Raw genomic sequence first — 25825 nt, 5'->3', positions numbered from 1 at the left:
ATTTACAGCTGGGGTGAACACTGTACGAGCACAAAGAAATATTGACAGAGAAAGGATAAGAGGAGCAGAAAGAAGAGAAAGGCATATGAAGTATGATGGAACAACAGGCCAGAAAAGAAGACAGAAGAGGAAGCTTTTGGAGGATGAAGAAGAAGACCCTGATAATCCATCCTACAGTGCAGGAATGTATTGAGAAACTTTGATAGCCATTTCCCGTAAATTAGAATTTTTCGAATATAAGGAACATTTTCTCAAAATCCACTCAAGCTAGAGAGATGAAATTTTTATACAGCACTCCTAGTGGTCAAACTTACATTGTAACACAGCCATTTGGCAATATGTTCAGTAGTTTCATTTCATTTTAATTATAAAGCAATTATTTGTAAAAAAAATTTGGGTCATTAATAAAAAAAATAATTGGAAGGAAACTAGAAAAGATACTCCAAAATCCCTCTGTCATAACTGCAATACTAAACCACTCTATATGTAAAAAAAAATTCAAATTTTTCTATTTGGTAGATTATTCATAAATGTTCCTCAAACTTAGTGATTTTAACATGGGCAGCATAGGCACCTCCGGCTCCCCTTAACTTAAAATAAAAAGACTGATAAAATGAAACAATTTATTCTTAAAAATACTGACTGATTTTGATTTTACAATTTTTTAAAGGAAAGGAATCACTCTTTTACTCGCTATGTGTTGTCAGTATTTGTGCAGTATCACCACCTACAGCCTCATTTTCAGTAGCATGAAATAATGTCATTGTTCCTGCTGTAGCTTCAGCAGCAGCAGCTTTGGCTTCAGCTAACTCAGCAAGCATTTTCTTTGCATCATATGTAACATCAGAAGTTTTTCGGTTTACTTTAATAAGCACCCTCTCAACACTTACTTCTCTCAATTCGGATGCAACCCTATCTGCAAATGCAGGGTATTTGTCTGCTGTATTTGACTGGATTTCATGCACGTTACAGCGTGCCCAGTAGCAGTGGCACTCTTACTCTTCTTTGCAAAAATGGGACCTCTGACAGATGTTGAAGCCAGTGGGTGGTGGTGGTGGTGGTGGTGGTGGTGGTGGTGGTGGTGGTGGTACTGCAGATGCAAAGATGTTTGTTGTAGCAGCTGGGATTTCTTCATTAAAGCATGTAGATTGGAGTTCAGTGGTGGTGACTAAAAATTCAACTGACCTATCACTGTTATCATCATTATCCTCTTCAAAATGTTTCTGACGAATTCTGGAATACACAAAATATAAACTTTAAAACATTGCCTCCCTTAAGGTACTTATTAAGATATTTATTCAATTTTAACAGTTTTTTTTCTTATTTTTACACGAACCACTTACGAAGGAAGAATGGGAAGAAGTTTCAAATGGAACTGAGACCATATGGAACTTCCCAACTTGTACTGGTGCAATAGACAGCTGACACATTGAAATAGTGCAGCTTGTAGGTACTGGATCATTGTACTAAAATTAAACTGGAACATTTGTCATTGTGCTGCAAGCATTGGCAAATGAACATCACAAAGTAATCAGTTACGAAGTAGGTATGCAAGGAAATATTTCAGATGGTGGTCTCTTCAAGAGATCCAAGACAGATAAGCGGTTTTTTAAGGGAAAGACTGCTCTACCCACACCAAGACCACTTCCTGGAAGAAATGAGGTTGTGCCATTTGTTATGTGGGAGACGATGCTTTTCCTCTTTCAGAGTACATGATGAAATTGTATGAAGAGTGATAAGAGAAAGGCAGCCAGGAGAGAATGTTTAATTACGGGATATCTTGCGCTAGAAGAACTGTGGACAGTGTTTTTGTAGTATAAAAAGCAATTTTTCGGTGTCTTAGAACAATTACCTACTTAAGTCCTGAAATAGCGACGTTAGTAACTTCTGTAGCTTTGTCTGTCCACAATTTTCTTAAAATAAATACAGTAAGTGCCACAGTTTATTCATCACCTGGCAGTTTTGATGTGGAAGATCCAGAAACAGGTAGGGTTCAGATAGCAATTGAAGGATGTCTCCACAAAACAAATACCTTCAGAGGAAGGGAGACAACGCAGGAAGAACCTCAAAGAATATAACGGATGAATTTGCATCTACCTTGTATCGAATTACGGTAAAGTGAAATCGCAAGATAAACAAGCATAATTAAATATCGAGTGAAAAGAGAATATAATTAAAAACAATCGAATAAATTCCTTATAGCTTTAGTTGTTAACAATTTAATCCGTTAATCTGGAAACTACTTTGTATCAGAAGTCGGCAAAATGATATGAAAAGACAAATGAATAAATTTCCAGTGAAAATACAGATGTAATTACAAAATTCCTGACCAAAAATCTTACAGCTTCAGTTACGCTAGTGAACGACGTTTTACTTACGATTTTAAACATTTTTCTCACTGGCTAGTTCACACCTCCCCAAAAACTGCATAAGCTCGTAAAATATCCATTTCGAAACGTGTATGTCAGTTGTCCCGGATCCACTTTCAGTTTTGAGCATTTTACAATTCTCAGGACTGCACTGTGTTTTCATATTTGTCCATTTCCTTTCACATTCCACAAGTGGTACATCAATTTTATCTGAGCCGGCCGAAGTGGCCGTGCGGTTAAAGGCGCTGCAGTCTGGAACCGCAAGACCGCTACGGTCGCAGGTTCGAATCCTGCCTCGGGCATGGATGTTTGTGATGTCCTTAGGTTAGTTAGGTTTAACTAGTTCTAAGTTGTAGGGGACTAATGACCTCAGCAGTTGAGTCCCATAGTGCTCAGAGCCATTTTTTATCTGAAACTTCTTTCAATAAAGCTTTTCTTTTGTTCCTGTCTTTATATGCAGAATCAGAATGACCCCACAGAGGTTTCCTAATTTCAATTTCTAGCAAAAACTGTATTATTTGATCTGGTGATCACTCGTAAGTCGCCATTGTAGAAAGAAACACAGCAGACGATACGGAAGTGTGGATGCGCAAGTTATTCAACTCTGCCCTGTTTTTACTCACTGACCATAAACAGCAAACTCGAGACAAAACTTCCCTCACCTAGTGTTCCAAACTCGCGACTTCAAACAACTGTTGACAACAGTTGAAAACAAAGTCAACCTTGGAGTTGAGAACACTTGTTGGAGTTGGTTTCCAGTGTGAGCGTAACTTAACGATGGAGCGACAACATCTGCACTCCCTCCCCGTACCACATTCAGCTGACAATTGCGTTGTAATTCTCAATTAGGTATAAAGCCGCCAGTCTGTTCCAAGTAATATTAAATGTGTCTTCCTGTTATTCATTTATTTACACCACTTTCATTTCCAAAATTAGGTAACGATTATATCGGTACTGCATTTACCGTTAAGATCACTTTTTTTTTTAATCGTACACCCGCGTTTAACAGTTGTCTCACACACCGCCTTTAGATGATAGGTCTGTAAATGTGTGTACAAAATATCGGCTTCATTACTAAAGATACTTAAAATGTGTGATTTGCGACGCCTTCTTAATATGATACTGGCTTTTGCAGTTTTGGATATACAGGGTGTTACAAAAAGGTACGGCCAAACTTTCAGGAAACATTCCTCACACACAAATAAAGAAAAGATCTGATGTAGACATGTGTCCGGAAACGCTTAATTTCCATGTTAGAGCTCATTCTAGTTTCGTCAGCATGTACTGTACTTCCTCGATTCACCGCCAGTGGCCCAATTGAAGGAAGATAATGTTGACTTCGGTGCGTGTGTTGACATGCGACTCATTGCTCTACAGTACTAGCATCAAGCACATCAGTACGTAGCATCAACAGGTTAGTGTTCATCACGAACGTGGTTTTGCAGTCAGTGCAATGTTTACAAATGCGGAGTTGGCAGATGCCCATTTGATGTCTGGATTAGCACGGGGCAATAGCCGTGGCGCGGTACGTTTGTATCGAGACAGATTTCCAGAACGAAGGAGTCCCCACAGGAAGACGTTCGAAGCAATTGATCGGCGTCTTAGGGAGCACGGAACATTCCAGCCTATGACTCGCGACTGGGGAAGACCTAGAACGACGAGGACACCTGCAATGGACGAGGCAATTCTTCGCGCAGTTGACGATAACCCTAATGTCAGCGTCAGAGTTGCTGCTGTACAAGGTAACGTTGACCACGTCACTGTATGGAGAGTGCTACGGGAGAACCAGTTGTTTCCGTACCATGTACAACGTGTGCAGGCACTATCAGCAGCTGATTGGCCTCCACGGGTACACTTTGAGAATGGTCCATCCAACAATGTGTCAATCCTCATTTCAGTGTAAATGTTCTCTTTACGGATGAGGCTTCATTCCAACGTGATGAAATTGTACATTTTCACAATCAACATGTGTGGGCTGACGAGAATCAGCACGCAATTGTGCAATCACGTCATCAACACAGATTTTCTGTGAACGTTTGGGCAGGCATTGTTGGTGATGTCTTGATGGGGCCCCAAGTTCTTCCACCTACGCTCAATGGAGCACGTTATCATGATTTCATACGGGACACTTTACCTGTGCTGCTAGAACATGTGCCTTTACAAGTACGACACATGTGGTTCATGCACGATGGAACTCCTGCACATTTCAGTCGAAGTGTTCGTACGCTTCTCAACAACAGATTCGGTGACCGATGGATTGGTAGAGGCGGGCCAATTCCATGGCCTCCACGCTCTCCTGACCTCAACCCTCTTGACTTTCATTTATGGGGGCATTTGAAAGCTCTTGTCTACGCAACCCCGGTACCGAATGTAGAGACTCTTCGTGCTCGTATTGTGGACGGCTGTGATACAATACGCCATTCTCCAGGGCTGCATCAGCGCATCAGGGATTCCATGCGACGGAAGGTGGATGCATGTATCCTCGCTAACGGAGGACATTTTGAACGTTTCCTGTAACAAAGTATTTGAAGTCACGCTGGTACGTTCTGTTGCTGTGTGTTTCCATTCCATGATAATGTGATTTGAAGAGAAGTAATAAAATGAGCTCTAACATGGAAAGTAAGCGTTTCCGGACACATGTCCACATAACATATTTTCTTTCTTTGTGTGTGAGGAATGTTTCATGAAAGTTTGGCCGCACCTTTTTGTAGCAGTCTGTATACGAGAATGATAACACTACAGCATATCGGCATGATCAGTTGCCGTCGCATAATGAATGCGCCACATCCATCCCCTGCGAAACGACGACGCTTTACTGTGCATATAGTTTCTACGAAAACTATAACAATAATAATAATACGCATACAGTTGTTGCTGTTTCATGTTTGCGGTTGACATTTCCGCAGCAGAATGGTCCATCTACTGGCCGCATGTCGAACGGCATCAGTTGCCCGGGGTCGAAGAGGTTTAGCGAGCTGGCGTGGTGTTTATTCTACCGAAGTAGTCCACTTTCGCTTGCTGATAAAGAGCACCCGTAGTAGAATAGAGAAGCTCCCGAAATTTATTGATTAGAATTATTAGCTATTACCTAGATCTTATTCTGCATCCTTCCTTATCTTTAAAGAATTTCCCTTGGGAGCGGAAACACTGATCCCAGCGTCTCTGCTACTTTTGAAATGAAAGAAGACTTTATCTTTGTATGAGGGTTTAGTATCATCCGCGATTCCGCTTGAAACCTTAGTTAAAACTTCGCCCCTTAAACTTGACATTCGACCTGGAGAAGAGAACGAAGTGACACACAGCTAAGAGTATGGCAGCTGGGCAACAACTACAATCTCGTTTATAGTCAATAATGTAGGTCGTCTGCGGTCGTACACTGCCATGGTTTAGTATGCTGTTTTGATAATTTATTAGGAAATTAAGATATAAATTGAAAATGAATTACAGATATTGGTTCTAAGTGGGTATCGATTTAAATCAACGGGGAAAGCAGAAAATTCGTGCTGGACCGGGATTCGAACCTGGGTCTCCTGCTTACATGGCAGATGCTTTGACCATTAAGCCATCCGGGCACATGGTGATCGCATCTGCACGGACTACCCTCGCACGCCTCCCGTCGGACACTAATTATCACATCCGCACACGTGTAAAGTAGTGCCCCTTGCCCGTTCCCCTCATTACTCGGGGCACTTCGCCGATTCCTGTAAGGGTTCGAGCGTGGTGTGATCCGCCGTCTTCGCCTTAATTACATACACCGAAGCGCCAAAGAAACTGGTATAGGCTTGCGAATTCAAATACAGACAAGTAAACAGGCAAACTACGGCGCTGTGATCGGCAACGCCTATATAGGGTCTGATGCAGTTGTTAGGTCGGTTACTGCTGCTAAAATGGCAGGTTATCAAGATTTAAGTGAGTATGAACGTGGTGTCATAGCTGGCGCACGAGCGATGGGACACAGCGTCTCCGATGTAGCGATGAAGTGGGGATTTTCCCGTACGACCATTTCACGAGTGTACCGTGAATATCAGGAATACGGAAAAACATCAAATCTCAGAAATCGCTGCGGCCAAAAAAAGATCCTGCAAGAACGAAACCAACGACGACTGAAGAGAATCGATCAACGTGACAGAAGTGCAACTTTTTCGCAAACTGATGCAGATTTCAATGCTGGGCCATCAACAAGTGTCAGTGCGCGAACCATTCAACGAAACATCATCGATATGGGCTTTCGGAGCTGAAGGCCCACTCGTGTACCCTTGATGACTGCACGACACAAAGCTTTACGCCTCGCCTGGGCCCGTCAACACCGACATTGAACTGTTGGTGACTGGAAACATGTTGCCTGGTCGGACGCGTCTCGTTTCAAAGTGTGTCGAGCGGATGGGCGTGTACGGATATGGAGACAATCTCATGAATCCAGGACCCTGCATGTCAGCAGGGGACTGTTCAAGTTGGTGGAGGCTCTGTAATGGTGTGGGGCGTGTGCAGTTGGAGTAATAAGGGACCCCTGATACCTCTAGATACCACTCTGACAGGTGACACGCTTACTTAGGCATCCTGTCTCATTAAGTGCATCCATTCATGTAAACTGAGCATTCCGATGGACTTGAGCAATTCAGCAGGACAGTACGACACCTCACACCTCCAGAATTGCTACAGAGGGGCTCCAGGAGCACTCTTCTGAGTTTAAACAGTTCCGTTGGTCCCAGACTACCCAGATATGAACGTTATTGAGCATATATGGGATGCCTTGCAACGTGCTGTTCAGAAAGATCTCCAACCCCTCGTACTCTTACTGATTTGTGGACAGCCTTGCACGATTCATGGAGTCAGTTCCCTCCAGCACTACAATGGACATTAGTCGAGTCCATGTCACGTGTTGTTGCGGCACTTCTGCGTGCTCGCGGGGGCCCTACACGATATTAGCCAGGCGTACCAGTTTCTCTGGATCTTCAACGTATGTATGTGATGTCTGTGTATGGATGAGTTGAGAATTTGGGTCTGCCGGGAAGCGTGCTGGGAGTCTGTGCAGTTGCAGTGTCCACTGTTTAGTGGCCAGAGAATCTGCCTAGCATTCAGGGAACTTGGGTTCGAATTCCAGGCCGGCACAACTTTTCAGCTCTCCCCACTGATTTGAATCAATGCACACTTGCAGCCAATATCTCTAATTCCTTTGCGTCTTAATTTATACAGGCTGTTGGATCAAAATGGTGTCTGTTCTTTCGTATATGTCTAAAAGAACAGACGACACATATATTTATAAATTAAAATTAAAAAACGCTGCTTCCCGATTTTCTGCGTGTACCAACACGAGATGAAAGACGAAAATTACTTAATATTGTTCTATAGCGGCGCGCACGCGCGCAGAAAGTCAGAACTGTTCGTGACCCCGACGGATCAGTAATACCTTCATCGTCATTCACTCCTAAACGCTTTATTAATAAATGCTGGACGCACGTTCACCGAACAGCTAAAATGCAACTGTTTGAACAACAGTGGAAAACACGACCTCTTAGTCAGGCATGAACACTACCGACTGGTGCCCGATATGTGTCGAGCAGATCTAGGGAGCACAGTGACACTGCTACAGGGACAGACGGTAGCACCTGTTGTTTATATTAAATCATGTGGTTCTGATTATAAGAAATTACGTTTTAAAAACCAGAAGCTCAGGGCGGTATTTTGTACAAACTGATTTCTCATAGTAAGGGTTTCACAAGTTTTCAGAAATTGAAACTTGTCATTTTTATTGTTTGGGGGTTAGAGGGCGGGGGGTGCCTTGTATGGTTAAAGACGTGCATTTTTGCGCCTACATTGTAGCACTTTATTGACTATCTGACCAAGAGGCGTGAACTCACAGTCCTGTAAAAAATAGATAAATTAGAGGAGAGAGAGAGAGAGAGAGAGAGAGAGAGAGAGAGAGAGAGAACAACAAGGATTTCATATTACTTTTGATTCGTCGAGCTTAAAATAGTGGTGTGGACACGACGATTGCTGATTAGTTTCATGGCCACGGCTATAAGCTCAAATTTCGACACCAGCGACGACCTTTGAAACAGAGTTTGGTCCGTCTTGAGGCAGTTATTTTAAGTTCACTACAGACTTTTAATGCGATGTTACTTCGATCGCGTTGTAGTAGACGTGGAAATCATTATGTTCAATTCTTTCGACAGAATACGTTACCATAACCACAATTTATACCGAAGGTGTCGCCGGGTCTTGCACTATCTTGCTGAACCAAATCCCTCACTTTCTGAACATTTTCAGGTCAGCTGATGGCCGCCCGGAACGGTCATTATTAGAGACACGATTGCATGCATTTTCATGTTGCATGTGCATTTGTATTTAGCTCCTTTGCTCCAGTTATTGCATATTTTAACTAAAAACTAGTAACGATGCATATTTTCGCTACACGTTTACAATATTTTAAAAATTTAGATGGGTAGTCTGTAGCTCTAACTAGTTTTCATGTCTCACAGATTGACCGCGACCTGCGACTGCGTGCGGTCGCTAACCGAGTAGTCACTGCCTAGCAAAATCATTACAGAACAGGAACAGGCAGACAGTCAACGTTCCTGCGCTCGCGCCCCCTGTCAGTCCCCTCCGCTGTCATACCGTACGCGTCGGCAACAATTAAATTAAACTAGGCATTGTTTCAGTTTAGCTTTCTATTTACTTGTACACAGTAGAGATGGGCAAAATGAAACACGTAACTGTTTCGAAACAAATGACACAGTACAGTGTAATGTTTCGATACGCTGTTTCGAAACAGTGAAACAGTTTGTGTTTTGTAATCTAATAAACCTACACATTTTATCATCTTGACTGTCTACTGTATAAGTATGTCCACATAAACACAGAGTTGCAAGAGCACTAATCATATCGCAGAAAGTATGAAATTATCACTTAGGCGTCTTGGCAGTTTCGTATTTCTGCAGCAAATGCGCTGCTTTCGTGTCGTGTGACTTTCATACTTTTCAATTGGCTGAAGACAGCCATAGCTGAAGACAGAAAGGCCACCACGAACGGAACTGGAGGTGGGAGCAAACTGCAGAAACAACGGATATGCTACTGGGATTCCCACATTCCGTTAGTATGGGTAATATACCCATCCTGCTGATTTCCAGGCACACAAAGGGAATCATTGAGGATAATAGGCACAGTGACTATAGACTCACAAATAACGCCAAATAATTCGAATAAATAACAAAATATAACAGAAAAAAACTTAGTCTTTCAAGATGTTTCGAACCGTTACTATAAATTCACCATGCTTCCTAGTCCTTCCCGTTCACCATTACACTATCAGTGATATGTCAAACAGATTGCTTGCAATTATACCTACATCAAATTTATGTATATGTCTAATAACTGTCACTCTACGCCTTTTTTTATTCAAAATGTTGTAGGCTTACTTACGTTTCTTAATATGATTACTGTACATAAGCAGAGAAGCGTATGTCATCAAAAAGTGTAATTTAACTGAATGATTTTCACATATTTATTATTTTGAATGTGAATAGTATGCGTTGTTTTATTGCTTGGTTAGTGTTTATAAAGCAGATGTTACGCCATTTCGGAATATGACAGTCAGCTAGAAACGAAGCTTTATTTTCGGATATCTTAAGCTTCATGCTATTGCTTGTCAAAAAGATTTTGACACTCTTGAAAGTATTTCATGAAGTGGTATGTTAAATGTGTTTCAGTACCTGTGCCGAGCCCGAATCTCGTCCGACACAGAGGGGAATGAAACATCACTGTTTCGATACAATTAGTCCGTTCCGAGCACTGGTGGACTGAAACAGTTTCTGTGTCTGGCTCGAGACCGAATCTGGTCCAGTTATCCGAGACAGGGGTGGAATGAAACACCACTGTTTCGAAACAGTGAACCGTAGCCGTTCCGAAACACTGAAACAGTTCCACGTATCGACACACTGTATCGAAACATAGAAACAGTGGCCAAGTCTAGTACACAGTTGAACAAGTTGACGACGTGGAGTGTGTAACGTGTTGTGCGTCATGCCGCCCGAAAAAAGGAACGTCGTTTCGTCGATAGCTGACCATCATGGAACATTTACAAATCACGGAATTGTTTTATATTGCCGAGTTTGCGAGAAAAGCGTTTCGTGAAAAGAAAAGTTTCAAATAGACCAGCATGTCAAGACAAGTCTCCATATCGCAGGAATGCAGGAGAAAGGACCACGACAGCAACTTCTGACAACAGCAAGTTGCAGTAGCAGGGATTTGTCCAAAGGTCACCGAAAAAGTCGGTTTAACATGGATCTATGTGGAGCATTCATTGAAAGCAATATTGCTCTGCACAAACTTACAAACTCTATCCTCAAGGGCTTCCTACGCAAATATCACTTAAATCAAAATATACCAAATAAATCAACACTGCGTAAAAATTACTTACTGAAAATTTACGTAAATGTTCCATAAGAAATACGCAATGAATTCAAGGACAGGATTATCTGAATTTCTGATGACGAAACTACAGACACTTGTGGCCGTTACATTGCAAATTTAATTGTTGGTGCTTTAACCCGTAACTGGTACACCTATAAATTGTAACACATAAGGTACATCTGGGTCCTCGGGACCCACCCAAGTTTTGAGTATATTTTGGTAAAAAAAACACATTTAAATGAAATTTAAATATGAAACTTTTATTAATGTTTTGTTACTAATGTTTTAAAACCACATTCCTCATTTATGGTCATACCTTAAAGATGTTACAAAAAAGGACAATAAACTGCATAAAATACGAAATGTGAAAAATATACTTTTGGAAAGTCCTGCACATCAGTTACAAATAGTAAGATAGACAACTGAAACTTCACGTTTAAACACAAAATGTACTATGCTTCACAACAGTAAGCCAGAAGAAAAGTTCAAAATCAATATAAAAATTTCTGCAGGCACAACTTTTGGATAAATTTTAGTACATTTCTCAGCTAAATGACTATGTGATCTTTGAAAATAGCAGAAATTATGACAAAATATTAGGTTTCAATTATACAGCATCTTCACCAGTCCATTTCAGTTATTTCATTCATCCAGACTACCGAAACAGTTTGGACATAAAGCAGTGGAACATTCCAAACATAATGGTGTTCGACATCTGGCACACGCCCGGGATGCTTTCCTGTCTTTTTTAGATGGGCACACTGAGCATCTTTTCCTCTTCGATTTAGTAGCACCAGCTTCACTGTGAACCTGGGATGTTCCTGATGCCTTGGAGGGGGTCATGCCTAGAATATCACAAATGGAATTTCGGATATCTTTTCTCAAAAATGGAGAATCCAATCTTCTTTTCATACAATCACTTATGAGTTGTGTACCTAGTTCAATGAGGAATTCTCTGCGTGTCACATCATCAGTATCTTCTTTCCCATGGTACAAAACAAAAGCATTTACACCTGCTATATCTAGCATAGTGTAGAAGACTGCCATAGGCCACCGCCTTGTTCTTCTAGAAGTCGTGTAATTATGCGTCTTTTCGTCAAGTGCGTCAACTCCACCTTTTGTTTTATTGTAGTCATGGATTATTTCAGGCTTATTTTCCACCATACATTCTCCATGGTGCATTGTCGATATCAGGTTGACAACCTTGTTCTTTTTGGGGACGTGTGAAAGTATTGTTACAGAACCAGAGTATCCGTAGATTGAAGAAGACACATTTCTGCCCTTTGCTGTTGAAAAGCTTGGTGGTAGCTCAGCCTTGTTCTTTCTCATGATGCCAATATAAGTCAAATTACAGTTCGACAACTCATTGACCAACTCCACACTTGAGAACCAGTTGTCCCCTGTCACATTTCTGTTACTTCCCTTGATTGGTTCAACCAACCGCATGACAACAGCTGTTGGTAAGAGGACACGGCGCGGGATGGCTACAGCTGATTTTCCCGAATATATCTCTGCATTCAAACAGTAGTGCATTTTGGCATCAGCTAGAATAAATATTTTTATACCGTATTTCCGTGGCTTGGATGGAATGTACATCCTAAATGGACATCTACCACGGAATCCTACAAGCATTTCGTCAACAGTGACGTACTCTCCGACTGAATAGTTTTCTTGACAAGCTTCTATCAATGAATTGAAGAGCCAAGAGATGTGGTACAGTTTATCTGTGAGTTTCCTTGCGTCACGGGTTGCTGCATCATCAAAACGAAGGCAACGTAATAAAAACAGCAAACGTTTCAAGGGCATAGTTGCCCTAAAAATTGGTCTACCAGTGCCGTTTGTAGCATATAAACCATTCAGATCTTCGTTGTTTGACTTGAAGGCTCCCCACAAATAACAAAGACCTATGACAGCTTTTATTTCAGTACTGTCTGTTAGATTTGAAAAAGAATTCTTTTTTGACTCAGGTGGCAATGACATAATCTTTTCATTGGTTCTGAGTACTACCTCTGCAATCATTTCTTTGCTGAAAAGTAGTTCCCAAAATGCTAGAGGGGTCTTTTCTGTTACCTGTCTAGCTGCATTACGTATGCCAGGAAAGTGAATTGGAGCAATGATGTTGGTTTGAGAGGTTCTTCCACGTATGCTGGGTGTTGTTGACCACTTGAATCTGTTTCTTCCATAGATATAATTAGTTCCAGATTGTTCGTTGTTACTGTCTCCATCATCACTTTCATCACTTCCAGTTTCATGTTCACTAATTTCATAGTCACTGTCGCTTCCACTTATGTCTTCAATATCACTGTCCAATGGTTCGTTCAGATTATCTGTAGTATCTTCCTCGCTCATTTTTCTGAAGCACTACACCGTAAATCCAAGATACCGGAAATAATGCCACGAAAAGAAAACTTTCACTAACGGTACACCTGGGTCCACGGGACCCGATCACCTTTATAGAAACAAAACTAACAAAGAAACGCCTGCAACAATGTTGTGGGCTGGTAGCCAGTTGATTGTTAGGAGAGTACAGGGAGAGGGAAGTCAGTGCTACCACACACATCACGGAGCTGGAAAAAAGAAATTTCGCTCGGGTCCCTGGGACCCAGGTGTACCAGTTACGGGTTAAAAGAGCAGCCTTCTTCTTCCTATTTAGCGGCCGGAAATAACTTGAAAAAGTAAATCATTCGACGATCGCCATATTTGTGAACGAGGGTATTAGAAAAATATTTCCAGAATCTTCTGCAGATGAAAGGGTGTTTGTGTTTATTTCAGATGCTGCTCCCTATAAGATCACAGCAGGAAAATCCCTCCGAGTATTTTACCCCAATTTCATTCATGTGAGGTGGTTTGCTCATGGAGGACATCGCTTTGCTGAAGAAGTACGTTTCACTTTTGTGAATGTAAATAAACTGATTTGAAGAAAGTGTTTCTAAAGTTTCCTGCACGCATCAAGGCCTACAACGAAAAACTACCAAATGCGCCTTTACCTACCGAACCAGTGGTAACTCGTTGGGGTACGTGGGTCGAAGCCGAGTAGTTTTACAATAAAAGTTTCGAGACCATTACAGGGGTAGTAAACGATTGCGATAGAGCAGAGGCTTAGGCACTTTGCCAGCGCAAGGAAGCTTTTAATGATTCCAGTATTAAAAAAGGCATTGCTGTGATTAGCACTCATTTTTCCCATGTACCTGCAAGTATTAAAAAGCCTGAAACTCAAGGTTTGGCGTTGAATGAATCTACTCACTTAATGAAGAAAATTGTTCTAGTGAACTCCTTATTTCCGGAGGAATTCCCAAGAAAACTCGAAGTAAAGTTTGAAAACATTTTAAACAATAACCCAGGCTTTGAACCCTTGTGCCACATCGATAGTTTTATTTTTGGGACAGGTAAACTTTTACCAGGAACAATAAGTGCCAACATAGCACCCAGTTACCTCAGTTGATGTAGAACGGTACTTTTCTGTTTATAAAGATGTTTTCGGTGATCGAAGACACAATCTTACAACCGAACATTTGGTCCTTTATGTTTACAATAGTAGAAAAAAGTAAAACAGATTGTAAATGATGCTATGGTCCAATAGTATTAATTAAAAGTTAATGCTGTTCAAAAAGATTCATGACTGTATGTTGTCTTTTGAATAAAATATTACGGAGTTTTTCAGCGTGCCCCTCTGTGTGCGATATATCTCGAATTTGGCCCTGTACATATCGATTGCTTCGCTGCGACTCGCATCGCATTGCATCCGCTTTTACCGACAACTACAGAAAAGAAGGAACAATTCTTGAATCACGGTATGCGTCCCCATTTTGTAATTTTTTTGAAAATAATCCCACAAAAGCCCCGTTCCTAACCTCTACTAGAAAGTATTCAAAAGCTATCAGCGTTCTAGATGTACCGATTTTTCGGGTGGCCACCACTCTGCCTCGTTATGATACGCACTGGTCGACATTGAGATACAATGCACGCATTTACTACCGTGTTTTTTTTATTATTTGATCCTGCATATTTCGACACTTTTCGTGCATTTTAAGGTTTTTATGATGCATATGATCACGTCTCTAGTCATTATTAATCGATGTTCGATCGTAAATCTGTTTCTAGCCGGAAGTGTTGTGTCCAAAAGCTTGCGTCGACATTTTATGAGGTTCTGCAGCGGTTTTGGTAAGTTTTTAACGAGATTTTATACAGACACGGGAGTACTCCAGGTCAGCCATCCCAGAACCAGAAACCAACGGAAACACGACAAAGGAAATACTCTCGCTACCAACTCGCCACCTAGCCGCACTGATTCAAGAAGTGTGTTCGTGGAGACACCTAGCGGTACTTCTTCCTACTCCAACGCTGTGTCGGAAGGTCCCGACCCGTCATGTCGCGGCGTTTCACCACACAGCTGACTGCCCTCGATGCGCCTAGCAACGGGTGCTGCTACTGACATTTACATCTCGATACAATCGCATATGCGCAGTTCTGAGGTAAATACCAAAAGTAAGCAACTCAAAATAACATCCAGTCAAACGCATGACAAATTCCATATCACAGAATGCTGTAGCGCGGTATTAAGTGCAAATGTGCAACACCAAAGTCCGCAGCTCGTGGTCGTGCGGTAGCGTTCTCGCTTCCCACGCCCGGGTTCCCGGGTTCGATTCCCGGCGGGGTCAGGATTTTCTCTGCCTCGTGATGACTGGGTGTTGTGTGATGTCCTTAAGTTAGTTATGTGTAAGTAGTTCTAAGTTCTAGGGCACTGATGACCATAGCTGTTAAGTCCCATAGTGCTCAGAGCCATTTGAACCATTTTGCAACACCAAAAGTAATTCGTGAGGTAAAGCTGTCATCAACTGGATAGTTGCTTTGGACACCATCGTGCTATATTAGACATGGTACTATTGCAGATGGTATGCTGCAGCCTTCCTTTGACCTCTGAACTGGCTTAGCCAGTGGGGGACAAACAATTCAACGAGAGCTATAAACCTCGATGCAACAAATAAATCCCAAAGGTGAAAATTGGGTGACGGAAGAAATCTTTGGACTTACTGGGAACCGAAACCCGAGTTTCGCCTGTATAGTCTGTCTGTACCTTAGCCACCGAGTCACGCACTTATTGCCTGTACTTCAGTAGACTGCTGCGACTCTGTTGCCAGCTTTCAACCGCCAAGCGCAAGTGGTTGCAGGTGAAACAGTCTTCTACAGGGTGACACTGAAAAACGGGAACATTTCGACAATCCAATAAAACTAGAAGTGATGAAGGAAAGACATTGCATTCATAGTAATTGAAACCTTACAACTTTGCCATTTACGAAACATTGCTGGCATTTACAATTTTTAAAATTTACGTCCTTTAGATGGCGTCCTCCTGTACGAATACATTCGTGAAATCTGCTGTTGAGATTTCTCACTGACCGCTGCAAAATCTCAGCTGGTATACTGTGAATTGCATCCCGAATTCTCTGTTTTAACTCATCCAGGGTTCTTGGTCGAGTCGTGTAGACCTTGCTCTTGAGGTAACCCCACACGAAAAAAAAAAAAAAATCACAAACGGATATATCAGGCGATCTATGGGGACAGAGAATGTTACCGAATCGCGAGATCACGCGGTTGCCAAACAATTCTCGCACATATGCCACTGACTGCCGTGCAGTGTGTGATGTAGCTCCGTCCTGTTGGTACCAGGCTTCTTGAACGTTTGGAAAAAGTTGTTCAATGCAGATGCAACGAAAGTTCGTAACATCTCCACGTAACGATCGGCATTGACAGTTATTGTGTTTCCCCGCTCATTTGCTGAAAAAGTTCGGTCCGATAATCCGATGTGATGAAACACCACACCATACTGTCACTTTACTGGCGTATAAAGAGCGCTCATGAACGTCATTAGGATTTGTGTTTGCCCAGTAACAGTAGTTTATTCACATAACCTGTGAGAACCTGTGAAAATGTGCCTCATCTGACATCCACAACTTGTTTAGAAATCCATCGTCGTTGTTTATTTTTGTTATCATTTGTTGGTTCAAATGGCTCTGAGCACTCTGGGACTTAACTGCTGAGGTCATCAGTCGCCCAGAACTTAGAACTACTTAAAAAACCTAACTAACCTAAGGACATCACACACATCCATGCCTGAGGCAGGATTCGAACCTCCGACCGTAGCGGTCGCGCGGTTCCAGACTGTAGCGCCTAGAACCGCTCGGTCACTCCGGCCGGCTATTATTTGTTGACAGAATCCTAATCGTAACCGGTAATCGTTGCCCTTCAATTGTTACACCATCTGTAGTTTGTACGGAGGAAATTTTAAATCAAGATGAAGAATTCTGCTAACACTCTCCCGCGACATTCCAACCACTGTTGCTTGCTTACGAATTGAACGCCGTGGGCGCCATAAGACAGACTCGCGAACATCAATGTTCGCTGGATAACGCACACTTCTTGGTCATCCTGTTCGTTTCTTCTTGAGGGCAGATCCAGCCTCTTCAAAGTTATTAATCCAACGTTTTATCGCGTGTTTCAACGGAACGCCATCATGATGTCCTAAATTATAAAAAGGTCGAAACTCCCTCTGCGCCGCTACCAAACTGTCATTGTTTTTATAAAACATTTTTATGGTTAACGCACGCTGTTGTCCGTTCCACTGATCCATGATTACTGAAATGGCGGACTGTTTACTCGCTGTCACAAACCCCCAGAGCTGTCATCTGCCCATGGCTGCCACTACTCATTTCAAACATTCCCATTATTCTGTGTCACCTTGTATACACTACAAGACTGAGGCATTGCAACAGAGACTTATACAAACTCCGTTATATGACTGGTTGACGTACGCGCACCAAGCCCACTGCAAAGTTACTGGCAATTGTCCTACGATTGCTACTGCAACTGCGCTGAACCGATATAAAACAGAAAATAGATACATCTAGACATCCGCGAAGGCAATGGGTATCAAGAAGTTGCACACTATAAAATCGGTAGGTCGCGTGCGGAAGGTAGTGAAAACAGTGAATAGCGGAAATGGTCATTTCTGTCGGGGAGAGAGCGCGATGATTAGGGTAATTTTCAGTCGTGGAGCATCTAATGAATCACTTGTCTCGGGAGGCAACAATATCATCTTGCCGTTCTACTGATCGCTGCAAGCTTGCAAACTAGCAGCTGGACACTACCTAATTAGCAACAGGCAGGTGAATTTGCATTAGAGTGCAGTGGTTTCATTTGACTAATTCACTCTTTAAACCTGAGTTCCGAACATTATAGCTGGACGTATTTGGCGGCACCCAGAGTGGGAAGCAATGACCTACAGAAACAATTGATAGCTGTAATTGTTACGCTTTGAGCCATTAAAAGTCCATTAATTTGAATAATGAACTTCAGTGTTTCTTAATGAGGCACGAAAGCCCTTTTCAAACTACGGGAGAGTTCATCAGGGCTTAGCCTCATTTCGCTTCGGCATAAGCCGTCTGCCGAGAGAACTTTAGCCAGAGCTGACAACGGCGTCTACTATCTATAGCCCGTTGAGCTGTTGTCTGATTTAGCAGTTTGCTGTTCTAGCAGACAACGTCCCTCTCTCTCTTTATCCCTAGTTTATCGGATTAATGCCCGTGTTCCCAGTTACAGGAAACGAATTCTCTTTTTGGTAAATATGGAACAAATATGCATATCTTCTGTCCCTCTCTTTAATCCGAACAATCAATGTTCGATCCCACGAGAGTCCTATAATATTTTCTGAAACTCTTCGTGACTTTACACCTAAAAATACTTTAAGATGTACGCCTGGAAACATTTTTTGCTTGTACGAAAACTGCTACGTCACTTCTTTAATGGTTAACTGAGACGAGGGAAGACCAAGGAACACTCCTTCCAACGGGCCCATTAGCAGTTAACCGTCATCGCCGCACCGTATTATTCAAATCAATTACCGTATTAATTGTTGTACAGGTAAACCAAAACGAAAATTTAAAAAAATTGGCATTTTTTCTTAACAATTCTATTTCGCCTTGCGGGCTTCTCCAGGTGATGCCAACCATAGTCTTAGAGCGCCTACGAAGATTGCTTAGTAAATCGTCGAATCACAGTGAAAAAAGTTTAACACAAAATTAAGAAAATTTTCTGTTAAGCGCACATTAAAAAAAAACCTTTTGTAACTTGGGATCTCATCAAATTTTATTATAGTACAGCAATTAGATTTCCTACTAAAATTTACTCTTATAGGCACATAGTGCATATCAGACGTCTGCTGAAAATAGATAATCGCTATTGATAAGTAAATCTGTTATTCTTTACCCAAAATGAGAATCCAATAGCTAACACACAGCGCTTTCCAGTTCGCTGTGTATTCGACAGCTAATGTTCTTACATTTTTAAATCTTCGCAATTTGAAACTTTTCCCCAAGGCAAATTAAGGTGTTTTATTACGAAGGTGTGCTGAAAAGTACTTCTTCCGAATTTATTAATGTGAAAACTCCGTATGACTTTTAAATAAAACAGAAGTTATTAAAATTCTACATCTTTATTCATTTCTATATATTTGGTGTCCTCTGTCGTTAAAGGGCTCCGAACTGTAGCGTGTAACTTAGCAGTGTGTACCAGTAACTATGTCAGTGCGTGTGAAACAGCATGCTGTAATCGAGTTTTGAATTCGAAGAGTTCGTTCACACTTGGAGCATCCTGTCCTTCAATATGAACAATGCCAAGACCGCACACGAGCTTTGCAACAATTTGACGCCTTGGCTTCACTGTCATCGATCAATGCTCCAAACAAACAGCTCCTACTTAGCCCCATCCGATTTTCATCTGTATTCCGAAACTTAAAGAACACTTTCGAGAACTTGACTTTCATAGCAATAAAGCGGTGCAAGAAGAGGTGAGATTGTGTCTCCGTGAACAGTCAAACATTCTACAGTGACGATATCAACGAACTGGTCTCTCGTTGGCAGAAATGTGTTCGCCGTCAGGGTGCGTATGTTGAGACATAAATATGTAGACCGGAGGAGTAAAGATGCAGAATATTAACAACAATTGGTTCCAGTGAAGAAGCCTTAAGTTCTCACATAAAAAATCAGAGGCATAACTTTTCAGCACGCCCACGTAGATCCTTCTGAATTGCGTATTATTAGTAGCACGATTCTTTCCTAAGAGATTCTTCCTCCCCTCCCCCCCACCCCCCCCCCCCCCACCCACACCCTCCGATCAGGATTGTCTCTTAATCGATGTTTTACTGTGTAACCAGCAGTAAAACAAGCCACTTTCACCGATGTAGAAGATATCTATGAAAAACTGTATGAGCTCTGTGCTTCTTACCGCGTTTGCTTTTTGTAAAGAGCAATGACTGTAAGAAATGAGTAGTGAAATAAAAAGTGTTGGACTAAAAAATGGTGTTTGATATAATTAAACTTTTTTAACTAAATGATATTTAACTATTAGAAATAATACCCCTCATTGGTGAAACCTGTTTGGGCTAACACTACCCCTGTTCCTTTCCTTGAGAATATCCGTCCGTCCGATTCTGCAGAAAGTTCAATTCCTATTGTGTTTTATGTTCATCTCTTTCCAGCAGCAGACACCCTATTGTGGGAGCATTCTGAAATACAGTTTCTATGAACCATACTCTTTGGGGCTCGAAAATACGGCGTTGAAGAATCGCCAAACTTATTTCACATTGTCGTTGACAGAGCTATTTCATCTCCATTTTAAGGAAAACAGCGGTTTGTTTTCGTGCCTAGCAGTTTCTCTGCCAGTATACATAAAAAATTACAGATCCTGTATTTAAAAACACCAAACACGAAACGATTTTGACACAAAATTCACTTGTTTCAACACTCACTTCGGCGAACAAACACTGAGTTTGAAAACTGAGGTGTCGGCAACGGCAGTACCTAAGACTTAACTCCGCCAGCGACCTCTATTTACTTTTTTAGGTAAAAACAGCGAATAAATATGGGCGACGTATCGACTGGAGGAAGTAGGTATATTTAATATATCGAGAAGCACAATCTTTCCTGTTTTGTGTTAAAAGAAGAAAAAAAGTGTAGGAAATTACACAGTTTTGTGTCGGGACCACAGTATTATTTCGTTTTAACCGATTTCTAGTGTAACTTTTTAGACTGTACTGGCGACAGAAAAAAGTACTCGCCGAACCGGCTCGGAATCTGGTATTATATCCTTTGTCTACATAAATTTCTCATGTAAAGAACTTATTGGCATAGAATAAGATAACCTAAAGCAAAATTTTCTTCACGTAGTTAATACAGAACCTACCTTGCTCCAAAATTTATTTGTAGCTGGAGCACATGAACACGACGGCTGCTGCAACTAGTTTTCCTGGCACCGCTCCCGGAAACTGCTAAGCAAACCGTGTCACATGGCTCGATAAGATCCAGCCCTCCACCCACGCCGCAGCTCTGTCATAATGACCCAGCTACTTACATCCGCAAAAATTCGATGTTCTCCAGTCACTTACGCAGAACATTATTTTACTCTCTCCTCTCAATACAAAATACTTCAGACGCTATATTGAGTATGATGCACTTGAGTATCAGTTCAACGAATTCCATACTTTGCATTCTGCTGTTATCTTCCTTCTCCGGCTTCCTGCATCTGTTATGCTTTCTCGTAAATCTAAGTACATGAAATACAACAAAGACTATACATCGGGCGTTGGAAAGATACAGATCGTTGATTTGTGCTCTTCTTAGCGTGGAGCAGGAGTGTGTGTGAACATTCACATGTGCAGAAGGGGATATCTGCGCCAACATACATTGCCTCCATGTCACGTGACTTTGTTGTACGTACCTCTAAAAAAGTAGCTATTCTTCCTTCCACGTATTTCTATTGACATCCTTACCACTGTTCCTACTATTAAATAAATTTGATAAAACAGATCAAAATATGCGTTGCATGAAATTATGTTTAGCATTTATATAAGTACAATTCCGTCCTTATAAGTAATTTTTTTTTTGTTTGGCCTATTCATGAGGGGCATCATCAGTGATCTATCACATGATGGCAATTGTTCAATTCTGTACATTTTGCTAGGTGACGTAATGTTTTCTGTTAGCACTAACCGATAAATATGTATAATCATACAATATTCTTTATATTATAAGTCACTGATAACGCCTAAAGAGAAACGTTCAGATGAAAAAAACCGGATCTGTTCTTACCAATATGATAAACGTAATTGAAGCAGCAACTGATAACGAATGACTGCAAGTATTAACAATGTCTTAACCATAAAAAAAACTCCAGTTAGTAAACCTGACAAGACGGCACAAGAATTTACCACAAACCAAACAGCAATGTCAACAGCACAAAATAAAAAAACACATACTTTCACTGTTCCAATTGGTAACGAGGTACAAGCAAAGTAGGAATGCATACAACCAAAAATAAACAGACAAAACTGTAATAATTTTAAATAATTTAGTAGCACTGAACATGAAAGGACAAACTGTCGCCAGTGCTGTTTTACTACTGAAGTGACATGAAACGGATGAAGGAATGCGAATACAATCACGGATGAACCAATGGTATGACATACTGTTAGCGAATATTATTCAGAATTGCTGAACTCTACTGTAATGAACATACTGTGACTAACAAATATTTGTGCAAAAAAGGGGACGAGCAGCCACTTCAACCATTTTAACTGTAATTTATCATCAAAAATATTTACACGAAAATTACATTTTTTTAAAACACTCAGCTCACAGTGTTCGAACTATAAGAAACACTGCGTGTGGGAAAAATGTTTTCTATAAACCATTGGATTTTTTTTCCTCTTACAAACCTGCAATCCATTCCTAAACGTGGCACTTTCATAACACCAGTAACGTCTCATAAAAGATATAATTACAGTACGCATCTGACTTTTCATGGTGTTTAAAAGGGCATGATTATGTAGCATCATGTCACATTCCTTAAGAACTGAACGAAAATACCGAAAAATAAACACCTGACAATGCTGTTACTCTGTCATTATGCAAGTATATAAATCACCTTTTAAGTTACGGTTATACACCAGCGCAAAAGTAATGATTAGCGTAAAATTTGTTCTCCTGTTCGAGTCCGCGTTAAGTAGTAAACTGTAATATTCTAGGCAACATTTCCTGTGTAGTAATATAGTACGACAGAGAACATGAATTTCAGATAAAGGGGTCGAACCAAAATACGGAATCACCGTAATTTTTGACAAAAGAATTTGGATCACTATGTAACAGTTGATTATTTAAGCTATAAAATTTAACAAATCACACCATTTGAACATTATTAGATTATACCAATCCTCTGTCTTTATTTTAGCAATGTAATACATCTTCCGTTGCGCGCTACGTTTACTATTTCACACTATCCACCTGATGAAATGTGTGATACGAGACGAATCAACAAAAACATTCGCTGAGACACGGAGTCGGTCATTGGTCTTCCCCCACTACAGCGAACGTGCTCGTGGAAGGTCAGTTACCCACCACACGTGTTACTTTCCTGTCAGAATGACAGAATTCCAAGGTTATTGACCTCGCAGGAACATTAACGACTCTCGAATCCAAAAACATCCCACCACAGCCCGACAGGCACATACTTACTGCCACAAATGCTGTAATATCATAAATATACTGTAATTAATAAAAAAGTAGCGAAATCAACACGTTGAGATTCCTAATGAATTTGATATGAAACTGCTGAAGTAAAATCAATAACAATAACAAAACCCTTATATCTGAGATATATAAACATGTTTGTATACAAAGGGCTGTATTTACGGGACGGTTCTCGATAAATCCCACCACGTCTCGTATCTTTATGTCTTCATACATCCACATAACAAATAAACAAAGATGTTATGGTTTACTATCGTAAACAACACGATCAGTTTCACGATGATTTCATTCACGTGTAAATGTTAATTGCTTGCATGGAAACACTACGAAAACAATTAAGCTAAAAGCCACGATACCGGCGTCATCACAAGAATGTTTTGGTTAGACGTCACTAACTGACGTACACTGCGTGGTCACACGGGATATAACAACATTATCAGCATTAGCGCTGATATGACGTCAAATATATGTGAATGACGCACACTGGTTTCAGATATCACAATCGAATGTCGCAATAGCGGAACGAAAACAAATGTTGTCACTAGTTTTAAGCATCCACTACAATAAAAATATGACGTTAAAAATCTTACTCACCACAAGAGCCATGCACATTGAAGACTGATTAGACGGTTAAAGACGCAAATCCGCACAGTCGGATGTTTTAAGCACTCCCACAAGCGAACAGAACTCAAGGTTAACTGTCTGCGGAACAAAGATGGAGGACAGTCTAGACGGCGGAGCTCTGTCTGACGTGACGTCACCCTGAGGTGGAATACCATTGGCTGACGGCAGTCTGCGTCGAAGAAGAGGGGCGCTTTAATACAAAATATGCGGCGTTTCTAGAGCAACGCGTCTGTCAGGACGTAACATTTCTGCTGCAGTGACACGAACGCCTAAATCCATGTGACGCAACCAGAAACCTGTAAAAGTTCCTGAAAATTCTTTTTATATAGTGCTGTGACGATCAGGTGTGAATAAAGCAGCTGCTATTCCGTTATTCTGACAGGCTTTCCAGTCTTTCAGATGAAAATTAAAACAAAACACATTACTGGAACAATTTAATCGTGTGGTCACTTAATTATGCGGGACATCCAGGGGTTTAAAGTATATTAGATCCGCCACCAGTCAAATTTTGAAGTGCTGCAGATCGCAAAACTGTGCTGAGAATGCATTTCTTAAAGCTTTCCTGACGCATCGAATATTCCATCATTTTCCGGACTATCACCTTAAGAATAATTGAAAGTTTCTCAATCGAAATATCGTAAAATGATTAAGAATATCCCGGAAGCACGCCCGAAAAATTATGGAATATGTGCTTCTCGTCGTGTGTATGTGCAAGTGGATTAGGTATGCCTTTGATGTGCTATTTCAGTACTCATTGTAACATATAACGGAAGTTGATCCACCCATCCAACTGAGTTTCGTGCAATACTGTTTAGTGCCAAGCAAATGTACTGCCCTTTGTAACTCATATCAAAAGTCCAACCCCTTTTTTAAAAAATCCTATTTTAATACATAGTAGTTTCAGAAGTCTTTATGCATTCGTAACAAATACATGCGTTTTCACTTCTTCATCCACGGTAACGCATAGTTATAACCCTGACTGCAAGAAAGAGCGTAATATTACACGTCCGTTACTGTATGTCTCCATTATTACCTGCGTGCCTTTCCGCTGCTTTCAAACACAAATTGGGTATTCCATTGTTTCAGCATTTTATCGTTGTAAATGCTTCATGTTAAGAAATTACTATATTTATTACTGAATGCGTATGCGTTTTCTGTTCAGTTAAGAGAACAATAAAGTTACATATTCGCTTACGATCTATGCTATGCTAGTGATATCTGACGGACAAACTAACGTTCGACGCGTTTGACAAAGTCAGTCTAAATCCGTTTAACCTTTCATTTGTAGACTTAGAGAAAGCTATTGACAATGTTGACTGGAATACTCTCTTTCAAATTCTGAAGATGGCAGGGGTAAAATACAGGGAGCGAAAGGCTATTTACAATTTGTACAGAAACCAGATGGCAGTTATAAGAGTCGAGGCGCATGAAAGGGAAGCAGTGATTGGGAAGGGAGTGAGACAGGGTTGTAGCCTCTCCCCGACGTTATTCAATCTGTATATTGAGCAAGCGGTAAAGGAAACAAAAGAAAAATTCGGAGAAGGTATTAAAATCCTTGGAGAAGAAATAAAAACTTTGAGGTTCGCCGATGACCTTGTAATTCTGTCAGAGACTTGGAAGACCAGTTGAACGGAATGGACAGTGTCTTGAAAGGAGGATATAAGATGAACACCAACAAAAGCAAAACGAGGATAATGGAATGTAGTCGAATTAAGTCGGGTGATGCTGAGGGAATTAGATTAGGAAATGAGACACTTAAAGTAGTAAAGGAGTTTTGCTATTTGGGGAGCAAAATAACTGATGATGGTCGAAGTAGAGAGGATATAAAATGTAGACTGGCAATGG

The 25825-nt window shown here is 41.0% G+C and overlaps 1 protein-coding gene across 1 annotated transcript in view; it reads right to left on the bottom strand.

Moving 5' to 3' along the window:
- The window catches only part of LOC126237468 (PRL-1 phosphatase), a 673482-nt gene extending 649429 nt beyond the window's left edge, over positions 1-24053 (bottom strand). Inside the window, exon 1 of the mRNA XM_049947610.1 lies at positions 23951-24053. The gene's annotated coding sequence lies outside the window, so the exon portion shown is untranslated. The remainder of the gene's footprint in view (positions 1-23950) is intronic.
- Positions 24054-25825: the final 1772 nt, after the last annotated feature.

This window comes from Schistocerca nitens, chromosome 2 (assembly GCF_023898315.1).
Source record: "Schistocerca nitens isolate TAMUIC-IGC-003100 chromosome 2, iqSchNite1.1, whole genome shotgun sequence".
Classification (NCBI taxonomy): domain Eukaryota; kingdom Metazoa; phylum Arthropoda; class Insecta; order Orthoptera; family Acrididae; genus Schistocerca; species Schistocerca nitens.
This window is presented reverse-complemented; position numbering and strand designations above follow the sequence as displayed.